Genomic DNA, 16434 nt, shown 5'->3' with positions numbered 1-16434 from the left:
TCAGCCAAATCCTCTCCTGCTCCTGGAGTTTGGCCAACACATGGGTTGCCGTCAGCTTGGTCTTCCCAAGGCTGACCAAGTGCAGCAGCGCTTGGCAGTGGCGGGCCTTCACGCTGCTGCTGAGGCGGGGGGTTTGGCCAGGTGTGCCGGAGGATGGCAGAGGATCGGAGGAACCTGCTGCAGTTCCCCTGACCCTGCGGGGTGGCACCACCCACTGTGTTGCTGCTGCTGCTGTGCCCGCTGCTGCTCTCCCATCCTCACCCCCTTCCACCAAGCTGACCCAGTGGACAGTGAAGGACAGGTAGCGGCCTGTCCCGAAGCGGCTGCTCCAGGAGTCCATGGTGACGTGGACCCTTTCACCAACCGCGTGCTCCAGCCCTCGCTCCACATTGGCCATCACAAAGCGGTGCAGTGCAGGAATGGCCTTGCGGGCAAAGAAGTGTCTGCTGGGGAGCTGCCAGTCTGGGGCTGCGCAAGCAAGCAGCGCACGAATGTCGCTCCCCTCCTGCACGAGCGTGTACGGCAGGAGTTGGGAGCACATGGCCCGTGCCAGCAAGCCGTTCAGCTGCCGCACGCGACGGCTGCTGGGAGGCAGAGCCCTAACCACCCCCTGGAAGGACTCGCTCAAAAGGCTCTGGCGTGGCCTTTTGCTGACACGGGAATCAGCAGACACAGCAGAGGAGGCCACTGAGGACTGGCTGCCAGAACAGGCCTCAGTGTCGGCGGCAGGAGTTGCAGAGGGGGGAGGAGCAGTGCGTTTCCGCACTCCTGCTGGTGCTGCTGGAGGAGCAGGAGGGCGGGTGGCTGCTGTTGCTGCTGCTGCTGCTGAAGGCTGTGCAGTGATGGGTGTGGTGCCACTGCCAGCACCAGATGCCTTCAGCCTCTGGAACTCCTCATGCTGGTGGAAATGTTTAGCCGCAAGGTGGTTGATGAGCGAGCTGGTGCAGAACTTTAAGGGGTCTGCACCTCTGCTCAACTTCCGCTGACAGTGGTTGCAAGTGACGTACTTGCTGTACACAGTGGGCATGGTGAAATATCGCCAGATTGGTGACTTAAACATCCCCCTACGGCATGGAAGCGCTGCTGCCTGTCTCCCTGTGGTGGTTAGGGGGGGGGGCTTGGGGGGCTTGGGTGCGGCTGGTGGTGGTACTGGCAGATGCTGCTGCTGCTGCTGCTGAGCCTGAGACACCAGCAGGCTGTGGGACCTGCCTACTGCTGCTGCCAATGCTTGCAATGATGCGCCTCCTTGCAAGGCCCACAAGAGCATCCTCCTCCTCCTCCTCAGAGCTGCTGAGGACGACATCCCCTGGAGGTGGTGGCACCCAGTCTCTGTCTGTCACCGGGTCATCATCATCCTCCCCCTCCTGAAACATGTCCTGCTGGGATGAGGACCCCCCAAACTCCTCTCCTGATGCATGGATGGGCTGCTTGACTGTCGCCACAGTCTTGCTGTCCAATCCCTCATCCCCCAAAGTGCCCATCAGCATCTCCTCCTCCAAATCGCCAACAACAGCAGACAATTGACTCATGATGCCTGGGGTCAAAAGACTGCTGAATGACAGGTCGCCAACTGACGGTGAACTGGCCTCCTCCCCAGGCCCTGCTGGGCGGCTGCTGCGAACAGGGGTGGTGGTGGTGGTGGTGGTGGTGAGGGTGGAGGCCTCGGATGCAGAGCTGATGGCGGGCTGCTCATCCTCCGTCATGAGTTGCACCACAGTGTCTGCATCCTTTTCCTCAATGGGACGTTTCCGACCCGGCTGGAGGAAAATGGGAGCAGGTGCTACACGCTGCTGCTGCTGTGTCTCTGCAGCGTGAGTTGCAGATGCTCCTGCTGGGCGGCGCCCAAGGCGTCCACGGCCAGTGGCTATGGGAGGAATGTTAGCCACTGACGCTGCTGCTGCGGAACTGTGCATGGTGGCGCGCCCGCGGTCGCGGCTTGCCACAATGCTGCTCCCTCTCCTCCTGATTCCCTTGCTGCCCTTCCCCTTGCCCAAACCGCGCTGGCTGCCACTTCCAGACATCTTAAATGTTTTGGGCGTATAGACAAAAGTTTTGTAAAAGGGCGGGTGAAAAGTGGGGTACTTTAATGGAGTGGGTTGGTTGGTGAGGTGACTGAGTGAGTGTCCCCTAGTACAGTAAGTAAGTAGTAACAGTCAGGAAGTACAACTAGCAGTTACAATAATCAGTAGTAATCACAAGTAAATTTAGTGTGTGTACACTCAGACAGTGAGTGCACGCACGCAGGAGCTAGTAGCCTATGGACAGTGACTGAGTGTCCTAGACTCCTAGTACAGTAAGAGTAAGTAGTAACAGTAAGTAGAACTAACTAATTACGATAATCAATCAGCGATCAGAAGGAAATAGAGTGTGTGTTGTGTGTGTACACTCAGACAGTGAGTGCACGCACGCAGGAGCTAGTAGCCTATGAACACAGTGACTGAGTGTCCTAGACTCCTAGTACAGTAAGAGTAAGTAGTAACAGTAAGTAGAACTAACTAATTACAATAATCAATCAGCGATCAGAAGGAAATGGAGTGTGGGTGTGTGTACACTCAGACAGTGAGTGCACGCACGCAGGAGCTAGTAGCCTATGAACACAGTGACTGAGTGTCCTAGACTCCTAGTACAGTAAGAGTAAGTAGTAACAGTAAGTAGAACTAACTAATTACAATAATCAATCAGCGATCAGAAGGAAATGGAGTGTGGGTGTGTGTACACTCAGACAGTGAGTGCACGCACGCAGGAGCTAGTAGCCTATGAACACAGTGACTGAGTGTCCTAGACTCCTAGTACAGTAAGAGTAAGTAGTAACAGTAAGTAGAACTAACTAATTACAATAATCAATCAGCGATCAGAAGGAAATAGAGTGTGGGTGGTGTGTGTACACTCAGACAGTGAGTGACCGCACGCAGGAGCTAGTAGCCTATGGACAGTGACTGAGTGTCCTAGACTCCTAGTACAGTAAGAGTAAGTAGTAACAGTAAGTACAACTAACTAATTACGATAATCAATCAGCGATCAGAAGGAAATGGAGTGTGGGTGTGTGTACACTCAGACAGTGAGTGCACGCACGCAGGAGCTAGTAGCCTATGGACAGTGACTGAGTGTCCTAGACTCCTAGTACAGTAAGAGTAAGTAGTAACAGTAAGTAGAACTAACTAATTACGATAATCAATCAGCGATCAGAAGGAAATAGAGTGTGTGTTGTGTGTGTACACTCAGACAGTGAGTGCACGCACGCAGGAGCTAGTAGCCTATGAACACAGTGACTGAGTGTCCTAGACTCCTAGTACAGTAAGAGTAAGTAGTAACAGTAAGTAGAACTAACTAATTACAATAATCAATCAGCGATCAGAAGGAAATGGAGTGTGGGTGTGTGTACACTCAGACAGTGAGTGGACGCACGCAGGAGCTAGTAGCCTATGAACACAGTGACTGAGTGTCCTAGACTCCTAGTACAGTAAGAGTAAGTAGTAACAGTAAGTAGAACTAACTAATTACAATAATCAATCAGCGATCAGAAGGAAATAGAGTGTGGGTGGTGTGTGTACACTCAGACAGTGAGTGCACGCACGCAGGAGCTAGTAGCCTATGAACACAGTGACTGAGTGTCCTAGACTCCTAGTACAGTAAGAGTAAGTAGTAACAGTAAGTAGAACTAACTAATTACAATAATCAATCAGCGATCAGAAGGAAATAGAGTGTGGGTGGTGTGTGTACACTCAGACAGTGAGTGACCGCACGCAGGAGCTAGTAGCCTATGGACAGTGACTGAGTGTCCTAGACTCCTAGTACAGTAAGAGTAAGTAGTAACAGTAAGTACAACTAACTAATTACGATAATCAATCAGCGATCAGAAGGAAATGGAGTGTGGGTGTGTGTACACTCAGACAGTGAGTGCACGCACGCAGGAGCTAGTAGCCTATGGACAGTGACTGAGTGTCCTAGACTCCTAGTACAGTAAGAGTAAGTAGTAACAGTAAGTAAAACTAACTAATTACGATAATCAATCAGCGATCAGAAGGAAATAGAGTGTGTGTTGTGTGTGTACACTCAGACAGTGAGTGCAGTGCGCACACGCAGGAGCTAGTAGCCTATATGAACAGTGACAGTGAGTGTCCCTACGGGTACAGTAAGAGTAAGTAGTAAGTAAGTACAACTAACTAACAATAATCTATCAGTAATCAGAAGGAAATAGAGTGTGTGTACACACAGACAGTGAGTGAGTGCACACACGCAGGAGCTAGCTAGTAGCCTATAAACAGTGACAGTCAGTGAGTGTCCTACTCCTAGTACAGTATAACTACAATACTATTCGTAAAGGACAGCAGAAATACTGGTATAGATGAGAGAAATAAACAGAGGACAGCTGCCCACAGAGGCAAGGCCCCCCTGAGGCCTAAACCTGTAAGCTTGCAGCAGCTGCCTGTCTCTAATGTAACACACAAGCTACTAACTAAAATACAATGTCTATCTAACTAACAACAATATAGGTGTATATGGCAGGTGTAGGTGAGCAAAAACGCTAGGTAAATGATCACAATAGAGCACTTGCTAAGCCAAAGCACAAAGGAGCAACTCTCTCTCTGTACAAGTCTCAGGCAAGCATGGAGAAACGGAACATGGCGGCCGCTATTTATAGGGTAGGGGCTGGCCAGGGTCCCCCTCTGTGATTGGCTGCCGTCAGAGGGCCTGGGAGCCCTCTGATTGGCTCTAAGGACATCAATCTGGGCTATGACGCTATTCGAGCTCGGTACCGAGCTCGAATAGCGCCGGGTTGCTCGAATAGCTCGAATAGTGAATGGGCTATTCGAGTGTACTCGGATAGCCCATTCGAATAGCTCCAGCTATTCGGAGCTCGAATACCGAGCTCGAATAGCTGAAAAAGAGCTCGAATATTCGAGCTACTCGAATATTCGAGCTCTGCTGAGCACCACTAGCACACAATACCCACATGCTGCAATCATATGCTTTACATATATTTCACCTACATGTTCATCTGTATACCTTGAATGGAAACGTCGCACAGTGAAGGAAAGCATTCCCCAAAGATAAGTGCAGCTGTTTAGTGCCGAGTGCAGGAGGATCAATATTGCGCTGCAATCACAGTGCCTGCAAAGTTACTGAGCTGTGCTGAGCTGAGCCAAAAGTTTCCAATGTGATCACTGTGCAGCACTACGGAACAGACAGCCTATAATGAGCAGCACATTTCAGCCAGTATGTGTGCTCTACACACATCTGGCAGTGGCACCCATGTCCTCTCTACCTGTCCCTGCAAGGCTGGCTCCCCTGAGTCCCCTCCAACAGAACGATCCATCTCTGCTCTGCTTCCAGGACCCCGCTGCCCGCTGAGAGGGGGTGTGTCGCTCCTGGCCCCGCCCCTTTTTCGATCCGAATCACTCATTTTGATGATTCGGATGATTCGACTCACAAAATAGATTCGGATCAAAGATCCGAATCGTTCATGATCCGGACAACACTAGTGGACAGAGAAGGGAGGAGGGAGGAGCAGAGAGCAGAAATGTTTGCTTGCACACAATACCCACATGCTGCAATCATATGCTTTACATGTATGTCACCTATATGTTCATCTGTATACCTGAATGGAAACGTCGCACAGTGATAATAAATAAATAAATAAATCCATTTCATTTCATTCATTTCAGCACAAAGTAATTTATTCACTATATCACCTCCACGTATGTTTGATTGAATATGTTGTAGTCCTGAGAAAAGCCAACCCCTTAAAGATCCTCCATGGTTATTGAGTGCATGTGTTGCTAACGTGGTCAAGGATTTTCCAAGTAATTTGTCGCGCCCAGCTAATTTGGCTACCGATACATGCTTCTGTAGCCTCAATTTAAGTGCATTTTCTAGTCTGGCCGACATATTGCCAACCACAGGGGCATTGCAGTAAATGCCCCAAAAGGAGTAAAAAGAGTCAGAGTGGGAAAGTTAGGATTACTACCCCTTTTAACCATCAGTGGAATGACCTGTATGGGGTCATATCCAAACATTGGGGTATTTTACTTAATGACAAAGAATTGAAACCCTTTCTGACCGATCACCCTAGCATTACAGCCAAAAGAGCACCCACACTTAAAAATATATTATGTAGTAGCCATTTCCAGAGGCCGTGTAGAAAGAGTAAAATTAAAGGGAGCTACTCATGTGGGAATTGCTCCATTTGTCCGAACATGAAACCCACAAAGTATGTAATCAGTAGGAGCAATGGGAAGAAATTTGTTATCAATGATTACATTAACTGCAAGACTATTGCGGTAATTTATTTACTGCAATGCCCCTGTGGTTGGCAATATGTCGGCCAGACAAAAAATGCACTTAAATTGAGGCTACAGAAGCATGTATCGGTAGCCAAATTAGCTGGGCGCGACAAATTACTTGGAAAATCCTTGACCACGTTAGCAACACATGCACTCAATAACCATGGAGGATCTTTAAGGGGTTGGCTTTTCTCAGGACTACAACATATTCAATCAAACATACGTGGAGGTGATATAGTGAATAAATTACTTCGTGCTGAAATGAAATGGATTTACAGACTCCAAACGCGTAGCCCTTTGGGACTGAACGATGAGTTCAGTTTCTCTTGTTATTTGCCCCAGTAGGCGTTTGATAATGGCTGACTTCCACCACGTCTTGATGTTTGAGAGATTGCATTTTAAATTATTTGTTGTATAACATATTTCTATATATATAATTTTTTAGAAATATACGCTGCTTTGCACGATTGGACTTGCATTTGACTACATATGTAAGTATGCTGCTCAAATCAACATCACGGTTTTGGTTGATGTATTCACTGTGGTATGCACAATCAATTTTTTGCACGTAGCACTTTATTCTCTTATTTCATTATTTTATTCTCTTATTACTTTTCACCTTTGGTATAAGCACGTGGCACTTTGATCATGATAGATTGTGTTTTCTCATATATGCTGTTGAGTGAGTAGCAGCATCACATCCCACATTTAGAATCCCCCTTTTTTTGGATATTATGGGAACAGTCTATCAGCCTTGTAGTTGCACATGTCGTTTAGTGAGTAGCGACATGATGCATAAACAGTTTATGATGTCGTGACTATCATTAACTAATTATATGATTTTTATAATTCTTAGGTAGCACTTTATATGAATTGAGGATCCGATTTATTGCCATTGTGTGGACAACTATTACAGCACCATGAGAGAACTTCTTCTATGCACATTGTCACTTTAAATATTTGTATAGTATGCACTAGTACTTTATTCCTTTTTACTCAATTTGTGTATTTTGATATTTTTGCACACTATGTTTGACCAACTGTGGTGTGATGTTGACTAGCTTGGTTGTAACACTTTATTTATTTAATTATTTATGTATATATTTAGTCATTCATTTGTTATTGTATGTACCTTTAAATAATAATGTAGTTGAATGTAGGGGGCGCCAATGAATTTGGCAGGTACAATGTGTTTATATTTAATATGTGGCGCTTTTGTCTTCATTTCCTTTCTACTCTATTCCTCCTTTTCTTCCCTTTTAAGATAGTTCGTCTTCTTTTCTTATTTCTTCTTAATCCGCGTTAGATACGTTTTATATATTATCTTTATGTGAGTCCGTAGTTTGGGCAAACGGAATTCCGCCCACCTGAATGACAATCACATAGTATGTCACCGCGCGAGTGCGTCATGTGGAACGCACAGCGCGATGACATCATGGGGCGTGGCCACGCCTATCAGGAAGTGAGTGCGGCGGTTTACAGCGTTATTACACGCTGTGCTAGGATTATAAAAGGGGCTTCCTACATCCATACTTTTTATCTCCGAGGAAGCAGAGGGGGTCTGCGATACATGTGAGATGGTCTGAGGGGTGCTGGCTAGAAATATCCATGGTGGTGCCTTCAGGGCCGGCCCGCTCATGAGGCGGGGTGAAACATTTGCCTCAGGCGGCAAATCTGGGGGGGCGGCACCCGCCTCTGCATGGACTCTGGGGCCGCCCGCCGAGCTGGAGGGGTAGCGGGCAGAAAGGGGGTATTGGGCCTAGCGGCGGGGAGGGGGGTCGGACCCCCCCTCCCTCGCCTGGGTCCCCCGATCTGCGCTCCTCCTCCAGCGTAAAGTACCAGGCAGCCAGCGTGCATATGACGAAGAGGCAACGGGCGGGGGAATCACTCACCTCTTCCGCGTTCCATCGCGTGCTCCACTGACGTCACTTCCGGCAACGCCGCCCACTGTATTGTAAGTGGACGGCCTTGCAGGAAGTGACGTCAGTGGAGCGCACGATGGAACGCGGAAGAGGTGAGTGATTCCCCCGCCCGCTGCCTCTTAATGATATGCACGCTGGCTGCCTGGTACTTTACTCTGGAGGAGGAGCGCAGATCGGGGGACTAGGCGAGGGAGGGGGGAGTCCGACCCCCCTCCCCGCCGCTAGGCCCAATACCCCCTTTCTGCCAGCTACCCCTCCAGCTCGGCACTCCCCACCCCACGGCTGGGGGGGGGGGATTTTTTCGAATCTTGCCTCAGGCGGCAAAAAGTCTAGGGCCGGCCCTGCGTGCCTTGGTGGTAAGCATTGCTCTATCTTCCCTTATCTAGCCTTTCATTTTTGGGTGTTGTTTCTTAGCTTCATTACAAGGCCATGTACTAGCAGGCTTGCTAGGTTAGTGGATCTAAATCAGCGCATTGGCTGTTTATTAGCATTATTATATATACCTCCAGTCTACCTATCATGTAATTATTTGCACTATTTTGTACATGATTGTTATGACTATTATTGCATATGTCATTTTACCATCTAGCCACACCTCTTATTATGTTTTAAATTGTTTTTAAAGGGATATGTCTCTAATAAATTGTCTATATTTCATGGACTTCATTTTGTCATGAGTATTAATCTATAGCTATATGGATGCCTTTCTCTTTGTATACAATTTATCTAAATCATCCATGGCGTTTTTTGGCATTTTTGTCTGGCTCAGTTTTGTTTTTTGGTTGCTAGTCAGACTAGCGGCACACAGATCAGCGCTCCCTCCGGCGGCTGTAACAGCGGCAAGTCCCCGCCCGCTGTCAGCCGCTGCTCTCTCCTCTACTCCCGGGCCTCTTGGTTCACCACGCAGCTTGTCTCCTCTGGCTCTGCTACACTTTGAGCCCCCGAAGGCACAGATCGATAAGCCGCGGATGGATATTGAGTAATTTGGTCAGAGTTGTTTTGCGCATGTGCAAAAAGGCTGTGCGCGTGCGCAGTTATGATGGTAGAACAACTTGATGGGAATTGTAAATCGACAGGACACCGCCTCCATATAGTGCCGCTCTCACACCGGGCGGCTACACACACTGCAGGGCAGCTACTCGCCGGCCAGAAATGTATCAGAATGTACAGGGCCGTATTAATAAAGCAGGCCCTTCATGGGATTGTGGCAACCATAGGAATTAGAGGCAAGTTTTGAGGTAATAAATGACATGTTACACTGCTATGAGGATTTTGCTATAGCTTCTATGGCTGAGGTGTCTAACCCCCTGATTGGCTGTCTATTTTCTCCTAGGTAGTAAGGAAGAGATTCGTAGGCAGAGTTCTGATTGGTCGCAGGAGGTCTAAGGTAGAACCTGCCAGGTGTTGCTAGGCCTAAACTTTGTTGCGACAGCCAATCAGGGTGGTCTTAAGGGTATATAAGTAGGTGCTGTGCAGCTAATCTTTGCCTTAGGTTCCAGCGTGGATGGGACAAGCTCAAGAGCTGTGATACAGAGCTTGTACTGAGCTGTAATACGGAGCTGTCCCCCACAATGGATATCACAAGGTTGTTGGCCTGAGCTGAAGAACCAGGAGGATTGGAGCTACTATCCCGGTGCCTACAGCTGGCTGAAGCGGAGAGAGAGGATGGAAGAAGAGGCACAGTACCTGCGGTGTTGCCGGCGAAGAGATTGAAGAAGGCCAGGCGCACCTACTCTCCGGAATCCGGCGCGTCAAGTAGGCGGAAGGAGAAGTACCCGACAGCTGCAAGCAAGTCCGGGAAGCAGAAGGGGAGTGGATCGGCGCATGTCCGACCTGGGAGGTCGGCCGGGAGTTCAGCGGCAGCGGCGGCGAAGAATCCTGTGCTGGAAGCCCGCCCTGCATGGAGCTCGTGTGCGGCCAGCCCGGCAGCTCTGCACCCCTGCCAGTCTGAGTTTCTGTGCGGTCCCGGAGGTCTGGAGGCGTTGCCTAGTCTGGCGCCGGAGAATTCCCCCCTGATCGAGGCCCGCCCGGCTGGTGATTCAATTGCGGCCAATCAGCGGGGCTTGGAGGCGGGGGCCATCCGGCTTGCTGGCAGCGCCGACCAACCGCGCTGTGGAGGAGGCGGGGCCTTCGGTGGTCACTGGCGCGACCTATAGGGAATGCCCAGAGGCGTATCCTGTCGCTGGAGCGACCAATGAGAGCAATCCTATGCTCTCTCAGTGGAGCGGAGGAGTAGCGGTGTCGGTCCCAGCCGGGGGCGTGGCCATCGGCGATGACGGAAGACTACCTTTCCCGCCGACCAATGAGAGCCTTCCTGGGCTCTCTCTGCGGAGTGGAGGAGCGGCGCTTTCGGCCCCAGTCAGGGGCGTGGCCAGCGGCAGTGATGCGGGTCGGCTCCTTTCGCCGACCAATGAGAGCCACCAAGGGCTCTCTCAATGGAGCAGAGGAGCGGCGATGTCAGCCCCAGCCGGGGGCGGGACCAGCAGCCATTACGTTGGCTGGCTCTGGCCGCCGACCAATGAGAATGCACGGGGTGCCCCCAGCCGTCTGACCCAGCCTGCCGGAACTGTCCGCCCGGAGCCTGCAACACCTTCAGGCGGTCTCTCTGGTGGAGAGAGTGTGCGTGCACAGCTTAGTGGAGCGGGTATAGGGTTGCCCGGGCAACAGGCAACGCCGGTTCCTGCTTCTGCTGGCTGTGCTGCGCAGCTCCATGCCGGAGGGCCCCACATCAGCACACCTGCTTCCAGCATCCCGACGATTGGACACCAGCCTGCGCACGCAAATCCCAGGGATGGTATGTATGCCCCTTCAGTTAATGCTCTATTGTCTGCATTGTTGTCTGCTCTTCAGCCTGTGTCTAATGATGTTAACTTGTCTGCAGGCAGGGTGTGGGAAGGTAGGGAGGTAGCACAAACACCCCCTCCGCCTTCCCCCTCTTCTCCCTCTGTCATATTAACATCTCCTATGGTCACTGCAGCTACTCAGGCACCAACAGCTCTGCCAATTGGTAGACCAGGGGTGCCTGAGGCTGCCTATAAAGAATCTTTGCCGGTCAAGCTCTCTCCATTAGGTTTTCACCTATCTATGACAGTGAAAGAAAAGATATGGAAAGGTGATTACATAGACATTCTTTCATTGCTACCTCATTTAAAACACAAGAAAAAGTATGAGAAATCGGAGGAAGATCGGCGTCGACCCGTCACTAGATCGTTCAACAATTGGTTGCAGGCTTTCTGCATCTATGCCAGTGTTATTGGTGAACGATCTCCTGATAAGTGTCAGCAGATGTTTTTGTACTTCAATTCTATTTTGGGAGCTTACAAATCATTTGGCGGTTTCGCGTGGTTTGAGTACGACGAAGCTTTCAGGCAGAAACTGTCAGTTTACCCAGAGGCAGGATGGGGTACTAAGGATGCTGAACTCTGGCTGAACCTGATGATGCCACAGAAAGTTTCGTCGTTTAGACAACCATCTGCTTCGGGTACTACTGGTCTAAAATGTGGTGTTTGCTTTGCCTTTAATGAGGCTCAATGCAAATGGCCTGGCACGTGCAAGTACAGGCACGAATGTGGCTTTTGCGGCGGGTCTCATCCAGTTTCTAAGTGTTTTAAAAAAGCTAACACATCGACATCTACTGGCAAGGAGCTTTTTCTTAAAAATAGTTACGCCAGTGAGCCTAACAAACATGCTCCCGTGGCTGCACATGTATCCAGACAGGGCGAAAGCGCAAACACTAATTGAAGGTTTTAGGTATGGTTTTAAACTGCCAGTATTTTCAGGTCCAGGATGTGTCATAGTAAAGAATTTAAAATCAATTTGTCTACATACAGATATAGTAAGGGAAAAAATTGCTAAAGAAATAGCAGCTGGAAGAGTAGTTGGCCCATTCTTGTCACCTCCTTTTGTTCATTTTCGTCTGTCGCCACTGGGTATTGTACCTAAAAAAGAACCAGGTGAATATAGGATGATTCATCATTTATCGTTTCCTACTGGACGCTCATTAAATGATGAAATCAGCAGGGAGTTGACCTCAGTTTCTTACACCTCATTTGACGATGCTTTAAAAGTGCTCCGCCCATTGGGTCGGCACACTTTACTAGCAAAAGCGGACATTAAATCCGCTTTCAGATTATTGCCAATTCCCCCAGAATCATTCAACTCACTAGGCTTTCATTTTGAAGACAAATTCTACTTTGATAAATGCTTACCCATGGGATGCTCTCTATCTTGCAGCTATTTTGAGAGCTTCTCGACATTTCTAGAGTGGGTAGTGCAAGTAATTTCAGGTCAAGCCACTCTGATTCATTATTTAGATGATTTCTTATTTATGGGTCCTAGGGAATCACACGTTTGTCACAATTTATTAATAACCTTTTCAGTAATCTGTAAACATTTTCAGATCCCGCTGGCTGATGAGAAAACAGTTCACCCATGTACCACTCTTGAATTCTTGGGTATAACAATCGATACCACCCTTATGGAGTTCCGTTTACCTGATGAGAAAATTCATAAATTAAAGACACTAATCTTTACTTTCCTGAGGAGAAAGAAGGTCTTGCTCCAAGAAATGCAGTCTCTATTAGGCTGCTTAGCTTTCACGACCAGAATTATGCCCATGGGCAGGGTTTTCTCTAAAAGATTATCAAGGGCATCCAGAGGTTTAAAGTCACCCCGATCGCATATTAGAATGTCTGCTGAGTTAAAGAAGGATTTATTAGTTTGGGCAGAGTTTTTGAACAGCTATAATGGCCGTTCCATCTGGCAGGACGAATTTGTTACTAATATTGATATAGAATTTTTCACAGATGCTTCTGGCAGCATTGGCTGCGGGGCTTTTCTTCAAGGGAAATGGTTCAATGCCCGGTGGCGGTTGTCCTGGTGTCAAAAGGAGGAACTTTTTCCTGTTTTAGCAGCTTTATTTATCTGGGGAGTCCATTTTGAAGGGAAGAGAATTGTAGTACAAACCGACAACAAAGGGGTGGTATTTGCTGTGAACTGCATGTCCTCAAAATCTCCATTAGTAGTAAAACTTTTGCGGCTGCTACTTCTCTATGCTTTAAAATGTAATGTCTGGATAAAAGCCAGTTATGTGCCAGGTTTACAAAACTATATCGCTGACTCTTTGTCACGATTCCAGATGACAAGATTCCGATCCTTGGCACCATCGGCAGAACTGGTGGGAGAGTTAGTTCCGCCTTTCCTGTGGGATCTGCTTTGGAGTTAGTCTGCGCCAGGATCCAGCAATCTGTCTCCAAGACAACATGGCAGGCATATTCAATTGCTTGGCGAGATTGGGTTGATTTTACGAATGGTTTGGGCTGCTCTGAGTGGTTATGCTCTGAGGAAATGATTATTCAGTTCGCAGCAAGTGCCATTAAGAAGGGTATGTCATATTCACACATCACGAAATCTCTGGCAGGAATCTCCTTCTTTTTGAAATTACGTGGGCTCCCGGCCTGCAACTCCTTCTTTTCAGTTAGACAAATATTGAAAGGACATAGACGGGTTACCCACACACCTGACAATAGACAACCTATAACCATTAATGTATTAACAGCATTATGGGAAGCTACCGCTTCCATTTGCTCTTCGAATTTCGAAACCAGTTTATTTAAATGTGCCTTTTGCCTTATGTTATTTGCTGCTTTGCGGGTATCCGAACTCATTGCAAAGAGCAGGGCAGATGTAGGTGGCTTACAATACAAACATGTGGTCTTAGAGCAATCTAGAGTAGGTATTTTCATTCAAAAATCTAAAATGGACCAACTAGGTCGAGGGGAGTGGTTGGAGCTAAATGCATGGCCTGACAATCAGCTTTGTCCGGTGCGTAATTTATATGTGTTCTTGCAGGAGAGAGGTTCTACAGAGGGCACTTTGCTGTGTCATTCAGATGGCTTAGCTTTGACTAACTTCCAATTTACCTCCGTTTTACGGAAGTGCGTGCTGCACGCGGGCTTTGGGAATGCTAAATTCACCTCACACTCCTTTAGAATTGGGGCAGCAACTGAAGCTGCGAGATTAGGCTTGAACGAGTCTGTGATCAAAAGACTGGGGAGATGGAAATCGAACACTTTCAAATTATACATTCGTCCTTAATTTTGCTTTCTTTTTCAGGTCCAAAGACTGAGATTTGGATTATAGGACATTCATATATATTCTGGGCACAAAAAAGGGCCTTCAGGCGGTGCTATACAGAAAATCTGAATCTGGATCCTAATGTTTATACTGTGCATTGGAAGGGAATTAGGGGAATGCTTTGGCATCAAGTAAATGGTGTTTTAGTTGAAATGTTGGAAAAATTCCAAACCCCTGATGTCCTTGTGGTTCATTTGGGGGGAAATGATTTAGGAAAACTGAAATCTTTGGATCTTTATTTTCAAATGAGAGATGACCTCAAGGCTTTTCACCTTCTAGCTCCCAACACAGTCATAGTGTTCTCGGAAATGGTTACTCGTTTAGCTTGGTCGTTGTCTCCTAGCCTTCTTCCTTTTGACAAGGTTAGGAGGCGACTGAACCACAAGCTTGAAAAATTCCTGCCTTCCAATGGCGGTTTTTCCTTCCGTCACCTGGATTTGGAAGGTAATGCTCAAGGTATTTACAGGCAAGATTTAGTGCATTTAAGTGATGTGGGCAATGATATTTTTAATTTCGGCCTGCAGTGGTGCATAGAAAGGGCTGTGGGTGGTGGGACAGGCTGTTAGCCTGTCGGGTGGGGTCCTTGCGGTTTTAATAACATATGCTAATGGTCTGAACTGTAATGGTGGACCTATCCTGGAGTGTTTGGTTATTTATTCATTATTTATTGTTTATTCAAGTTAATAAAGTTATCTGGACCTCTTTTCTTTTAAGCTTTAGTTGAACCAATAAAGAATGGCCACGGCCTTTTATGCACCATAAGTCAATGCTTCTTTATTTGTGTTTAATATTGGTTAAGTATTTGTGTTGTCTACATTCCCATGTACAGGGCCGTATTAATAAAGCAGGCCCTTCATGGGATTGTGGCAACCATAGGAATTAGAGGCAAGTTTTGAGGTAATAAATGACATGTAACACTGCTATGAGGATTTTGCTATAGCTTCTATGGCTGAGGTGTCTAACCCCCTGATTGGCTGTCTATTTTCTCCTAGGTAGTAAGGAAGAGATTCGTAGGCAGAGTTCTGATTGGTCGCAGGAGGTGTAAGGTAGAACCTGCCAGGTGTTGCTAGGCCTAAACTTTGTTGCGACAGCCAATCAGGGTGGTCTTAACCACCCTGGCGTTCTGATTAAATCGCCAGGGTGGCTGCGGGAGGGTTTTTTTTAAATAAAAAAAAAACTATTTCATGCAGCCAACTGAAAGTTGGCTGCATGAAAGCCCACTAGAGGGCGCTCCGGAGGCGATCTTCCGATCGCCTCCGGCGCCCAGAATAAACAAGGAAGGCCGCAATGAGCGGCCTTCCTTGTTTTGCTTATATCGTCGCCATAGCGACGAGCGGAGTGACGTCATCGACGTCAGCCGACGTCCTGACGTCAGCCGCCTCCGATCCAGCCCTTAGCGCTGGCCGGAACTTTTTGTTCCGGCTACGCTGGGCTCAGGCGGCTGGGGGGACCCTCTTTCGCCGCTGCTCGCGGCGGATCGCCGCAGAGCGGCGGCGATCAGGCAGCACACGCGGCTGGCAAAGTGCCGGCTGCGTGTGCTGCTTTTTATTTGATGTAAATCGGCCCAGCAGGGCCTGAGCGGCAGCCTCCGGCGGTGTTGGACGAGCTGAGCTCGTCCAGACCGCTCAGGTGGTTAAGGGTATATAAGTAGGTGCTGTGCAGCTAATCTTTGCCTTAGGTTCCAGCGTGGATGGGACAAGCTCCCCGCCCACCCTTCCCATCAAGAAGAGATTTGTCGTGGTCAAACTTTATTGGTCTACGTGAAGGGGTCCTTACGGTTTTAATAACATATGCTAATGGTCTGAACTGTAATGGTGGACCTATCCTGGAGTGTTTGGTTATTTATTAATTATTTATTGTTTATTCAAGTTAATAAAGTTATCTGGACCTCTTTTCTTTTAAGCTTTAGTTGAACCAATAAAGAATGGCCACGGCCTTTTATGCACCATAAGTCAATGCTTCTTTATTTGTGTTTAATATTGGTTAAGTATTTGTGTTGTCTACATTCCCATAACTAAACCCTTTCATCAGAGGAGATTTGAAAGCAGAAATTACTTCGTTTTCACACTATGCATTCCTATACACGCGACTGT

The sequence above is a fragment of the Hyperolius riggenbachi genome, chromosome 10 (genome assembly GCF_040937935.1).
Source record: "Hyperolius riggenbachi isolate aHypRig1 chromosome 10, aHypRig1.pri, whole genome shotgun sequence".
Lineage (NCBI taxonomy): Eukaryota > Metazoa > Chordata > Amphibia > Anura > Hyperoliidae > Hyperolius > Hyperolius riggenbachi.
Note: the sequence above shows the minus strand (reverse complement) of the source record.